Raw genomic sequence first — 6,000 nt, 5'->3', positions numbered from 1 at the left:
TTTGAATGTGGCATGCTCTTTCTCCCTCCACTCTTTTGCACATTTTTCTCCTTTCTGAAGTGGCTTCCGTAATTCCACTCAGGGCTGCCTAATATTCAATATTCCTCTCAAGTACCATATTCCTCCACAGACTCTCCCTGATGACTCCTGCCTTAGCCTGCCTGCTTCTCCCTTGAACTTCAACACCCCTGAGAAATCTGTACCACTGGCTTTAGTTCTTTAAAAGTGTCTGTTTTAGATCCTTAAGTGAGGTGAGAGGTTAAAAACTCAGGCATGTGGGACATGGTTAATGGAGGGGCTACTATTCACTATATTATTTGCTAGAGATAAATGTGTAAGACATGACTTGTATTCTTCTTTTTTTTTAAATTTCTTTTCAGTGTTCCAGAATTCACTGTTTATGCACCACACCCAGTGCTCCATGCAATATGTGCCCTCCATAATACCCACCATTAGATTCACCCAACTCCCCACTCCCCTCCCCTCCAAAACCCTCAATTTGTTTCTCAAAGTCCACAGTCTCTCATGGTTCATCTCCCCCTCTGATTTTCCCCAACTCCCTTCTCTTTCCCATCTCCCCATGTCCTCCGTGTTATTCCTTATGCTCCACAAGTAGGCAAAACCATATGATAATTGACTCTTTCTGCTTGACTTATTTCACTTAGCATGATCTCCTCCAGTTCCATCCATGTTGATACAAAAACTGGGTATTCATCCTTTCTGATGGAGGCATAATACTCCATCGTGTATATGGACCACATCTTCCTTATCCATTCGTCCATTGAAGGGCATCTTGGTTCTTTCCACAGTTTGGCGACTGTGGCCATTGCTGCTATGACCATTGGGGTAGAGATGGCCCTTCTTTTCACTACATCTGTATCTTTGGGGTAAATACCCAGCAGTGCAATTGCAGGGTCATAGGAAAGCTCTATTTTTAATTTCTTAAGGAATATCCACACTGTTTCCCAAAGTGGCTGCATCAACTTGCATTCCCACCACCAGTGTAAGAGGGTTCCCCTTTCTCCACATCCTTTCCAACACTTGTTGTTTCTTGTCTTATTAATTTTGGCCATTCTTACCAGTGTAAGGTGGTGATTCAGTGTGGTTTTGATTTGAATCTCCCTGATGGCTAGTGATGATGAACATTTTCTTCATGTGTCTCTTAGGCATTTGTATGTCTTCACTAGAGAAGTGTTCATGTCTTCTGCCCATTTATTGACATGATTATCTGTTTTGTGTGTGTTGAGTTTGAGGAGTTCTTTGCAGATCTTGGACATCAGCCCTTTGTCTGTAGTCATTTGCAAATATCTTCTCCCATTCCATGGGTTGCCTCTTTATTTTGTTGACTGTTTCCTTTGCTGTGCAGAAGCTTTTGATCTTGATGAAGTCCCAAAAGTTCATTTTCATTTTTGTTTCCTTTGCCTTTGGAGATATGTCTTGAAAGAAGTTGCTGTGTCCAATGTTAAAGAGGTTACTGCCTATGTTCTCCTCTGGGATTCTAATGGATTCCTTCCTTATGTTGAGGCCTTTTATCCATTTTGAGCTTATCTTTGTGTATGGTGTAAGAGAATGGTTGAGTTTCATTCTTCTATACATTAAAAAGATTATCCATCATGACCAGGTGGGATTTATCCATGGGATGCAGGGGTGGTTCAGCATTCACAAATCAATCAATGTGATAAGACAAATCAATAAGAGAAGAGAGAAGAAGCACATGGTCCTTTCAATTGATGCAGAAAAAGCATTTGACAAGACACAGCATCTGTTCCTGATTAAAACGATCCAAAGTACAGGGATAGAGGGAACATTCCTCAACTTCATAAAAGCTATCTATGAAAAACCCACAGCAAATATCATCCTCAATGGGAAAAAGCTCACAGCCTTCCTGTTGAGATCAGGAACATGACAAGGATCCTCACTCTTGCCACTCTTGTTCAACATAATACTAGAAGTCCTAGCAACAGCAATCAGACAACAAAAAGAAATAAAATATATTCAAAATGGCAAAGAAGAAGTCAAACTCTCTCTCTTTACAGATGACATGATACTTTATATGGAAAACCCAAAAGACTCCACCCCCAAACTACTAGAACTCATATAGCAATTCAGTAATGTGACAGGATACAAAATCAATGTACAGAAGTCAGTTGCTTTCTTATACACTAACAATGAAAATACAGAAAGGGAAATTAAAGAACTGCTTCCATTTACTATGGCACCAAGAACCATAAGATACCTGGGAATAAACCTAACCAAAGAGGTAAAGGATCTGTACTCGAGGAACTACAGAACACTCATGACAGGAATTAAAGAAGACACAAAAATACGGAAGACCATTCCGTGCTCATGGATCGGAAAAATAAACATTGTTAAAATGTCTATACTGCCTAGAGCAATCTATACTTTCAATGCCATTCCAATCAAAATTCCACTAGCATTTTTCAAAGAGCTGGAGCAAACAATCCTAAAATTTGTATGGAACCAGAAGAGACCCTGAACTGTTAAGGAAATGTTGAAAAAGAAAAATAAACTGAGGGATCACGTTGCTTGATTTCAAGCTTTACTATAAAGCTGTGATCACCAAGAAGCATGGTACTGGCACAAAAATGGACACATATATCAGTGGACCAGAGGAGAGAGCCCAGATATTGACCCACAACTCCGTGGTCAAATAATCTTTGACAAAGCAGGAAAAAATATACAGTGGAAAAAAGACAGTCTCTTTAATAAATGATGCTGGGAAAATTGGACATGGCTTGTATTCTTAAGTAGCTCATATCTAAAGGCAGAGAGAACAAAAACCAAAAAACAGAAAATTAAAATGCAGTGTTATGAGTGTTACAGTAGAGATTTATATAATGTCTTTGGGGGAGGGGCTGACTGTAGAGAAGGGATCTATTATTGAACACCTGTCATGCACCATCTTATTTAATTCTTGCAATAGTCCTGTAGGGAGGACATGGAGCAGTGTCCTCACCTTCTCAATGAGACCAAAACAGAAGTGACTTGCCACAATCAGAGAACTTGGTGGCATCCGTGTGTCTGTTGGTTCCAAAGCCCATGCACTTCTCCATTACCCATCCTCCCAGGAGGGTTGATTGCAAACTGCTAGCAAGTCCTCCTCTGCCTTCAACCCTCTCAAACTCTTGTCTCCTTTCAGTAATTTTTGGACTTTTTGTACCTTTTCTTTTCTCTCACAAGAACTTTGATTTTTCTTTTTTATTTGTTTATTTACAGCATAACAGTGTTCATTGTTTTGGCATCACACCCAGTGCTCCATGCAGTACGTGCCCTCCCTATTACCCACCACCTGGTTCCTCAACCTCCCCCTCCTCCCCCCCGCCCCTTCAAAACCTTCTGGTTGTTTTTCAGAGTCCATAGTCTCTCATGGTTCATCTCCCCTCCAGTTTCCCTCAACTCCCTCTCCTCTCCATCTCCCCATGTCCTCCATGTTATTTGTTAAGAACTTTGATTTTTAAGATCACCAAAGTAAGACAAGAAAAAAGAACACTATGAGTAAATAAAACCCTTCTTTTGTACTGTGAAGAAGCCTCTAGTTATCAATTTGCTGTGGAAATTTGAATTTGAAGGAATGAATTTTAGATTTTTTATTAATTTATAATGTGATAGCGAGACACCATCATTAAAAATCCAACACATGTTCAGCTATTCCATCAAATGTAATTCTGAAGCTATATATATATATATCTGTATATATATACATATATATATCTGTATATATATACATATGTATATGTATATATATACAGATATATATATGTATATATATATACACTATATATATATTTTATATATATATATATTTTATATATATATAAATATATATATATTTTTATATATATATATATATATTTTTTATTAAACCCCCCCCTTTTTTACAACTAGGTTTGTTTATCTCAAGAAATAATAGACTCAACTCTGCTTTTCATAGGGAGGAATGGTAGAAGCAATGAAAGAAAGAAAGAGAAGAAGAAAAGATGGAAATGTGGGCCAAGACAGTTGACCACTGCCTGTCATTCTGGGAGTGACAGTCTGCCAGTACATCCAGATCCATTGGGCATGGAGAACCCACACTCTTCCCTTGGATGAGTTTAAGATTCTGTGTCCAACCCTTCAGGTCAAGGGAGTGTTTTCCACTGCAGGGCTATCTTAGTCAGCTTGGGATATCATAACTGGGTGGCTTAAAGGACAGAACTTTATTTCTAACAGTTCTGGAGGTCAGGAAGGCCAACATCAAGTTACTGGATGAATTTCCTGGGGGATGGCCTCCTTCCTGGCAGAGATGGATGCCCTCTTGCTCTATCCTCACAAGGCATGGAGATGATGCCTGGGTCTCTTCTTTCCCTTTTAAGGGCACCAATCCCATCATGAAAACTTCACACACATGACCTGATCCAAACCCAATTGTTTACCAAAGGCCTCACCTTCAAATATCATTACCCTGGGAATCATGGCTTCAACATATGGATTTGAGGGGCACAAGTATTCAGTTTATGCCGAGGGCTCCTCTGTCTCTATATTATAGTACCCAATGTTTTGTCTTCTCCTTTTATCTTTCTCTTAAAATGTCCAGTGTCATTTGGAGTCAATCATGGTGCTGGTGGGCCTTGATGGATGGATCTTCCCATGTATAAAAATTCTTTCCAACTTTATTTTCTAAAACACTTCCTCCTAACCCCTACATTATCCTATGTTCTGGCCAATCCATGATTCTGTCTCTTAACACTCCCTTTACCTCATGTGTTCACTCCCCTTGGATCTACCCTCTTTCATTTCTAACCTCTTTATCAAAGCCCTCCATGATCTCCTCAGTGGAGACCTGAATCTCTCTCTCTCTCTCTTACTAGCTTTTATAATAAGAGAGATAAATAGGGGGCCTATTTCTCTCTTTCTCTCTCTCTCCCTCCCTCTCTATTATTAGCTTTTACAGAACTATTGCAAATATTAAATAAGATGGTGCATACACATCTCTAGTGCAGGGCTGGGAGCATTACAGGTGTTCAACAATAGATCCCTTCTCTACTGTCAGCCCTTCCCCCAAGGGCTTTGCACAAATCTCTACTGTAGCACTCATAACACCACATTTTAATTTTCTGTTTTTTGGTTTTTGTTCTTTGCTCAAGAACCAAATTCTACTTGTGTCATTTACTAGCTGTGTGATTTTGAGGAACTTCTATAACACCCCCAGATTCACCTCTGTTTCCTCTCTTATTAGATGAGGAAACCGAATGCCTGTCATGCCTTGGGGACTTTGCAGATGCCATTTCTCTGCCAGGAACAATCTCTTCCTCTAGTTTGCTTGTCTGACTCATTCTTCAGGTTTAATTTAGGAGTCACTTCTCCCTGGAAGCCCTCTTGATTTTCCAAGTTGTTTCCAAGTTGGGATCAAGGGGCCTGTCACTATTTTCTGTTACATTGTAATGATGTGTTTGCTTGTTTGTATCTCTCTCAAGGCCCTATCACCAGGCCTGGAGCATAGAGTAGATGATTACAAAATACTGCCCAAAGACACTTTACTAATTTTGTGTGTAAAGCACAAGGCACATAGTAAGTGGCCACTTGATGAATTGTAGCTTTCTCTTCTTTATTTGTAACTTAGTGTGCCCTGAACTGAAGTTACTGTTATTTTGTTCCTGTCTCTTCACTCAATTTTATACCCTTGAAGACCTGGATCCACTCAACACGTGAATCCGTGACACAATTATGTTTGTATCCCCCAGAGGTTCTAACACGAGGCACCATTCACACAAACAATAGGTACTTGATCAAGGTTGGATGAGACAGTGATACATGTTGGTCTGAAATCATTTTAATTCAAGTTGTCATGTTAGGAAAACACTTTACCTTCACTGGTGTCATGAGAGAGAGAGTCCACTTTCTTTCAGAATGGGGTCCCTTTTAATAAGAGGTGTTAAGTGCTTGTGGAATGAATAGATGCTGAGCGCATCAGGTTCTTGTTTGTGCAGTGCTGGATTTAAT

The sequence above is a fragment of the Meles meles genome, chromosome 2 (assembly GCF_922984935.1).
Source record: "Meles meles chromosome 2, mMelMel3.1 paternal haplotype, whole genome shotgun sequence".
Classification (NCBI taxonomy): Eukaryota; Metazoa; Chordata; class Mammalia; order Carnivora; family Mustelidae; genus Meles; species Meles meles.
The sequence above is the reverse complement of the archived record's forward strand: the minus strand, read 5'-3'. Positions refer to the sequence as shown.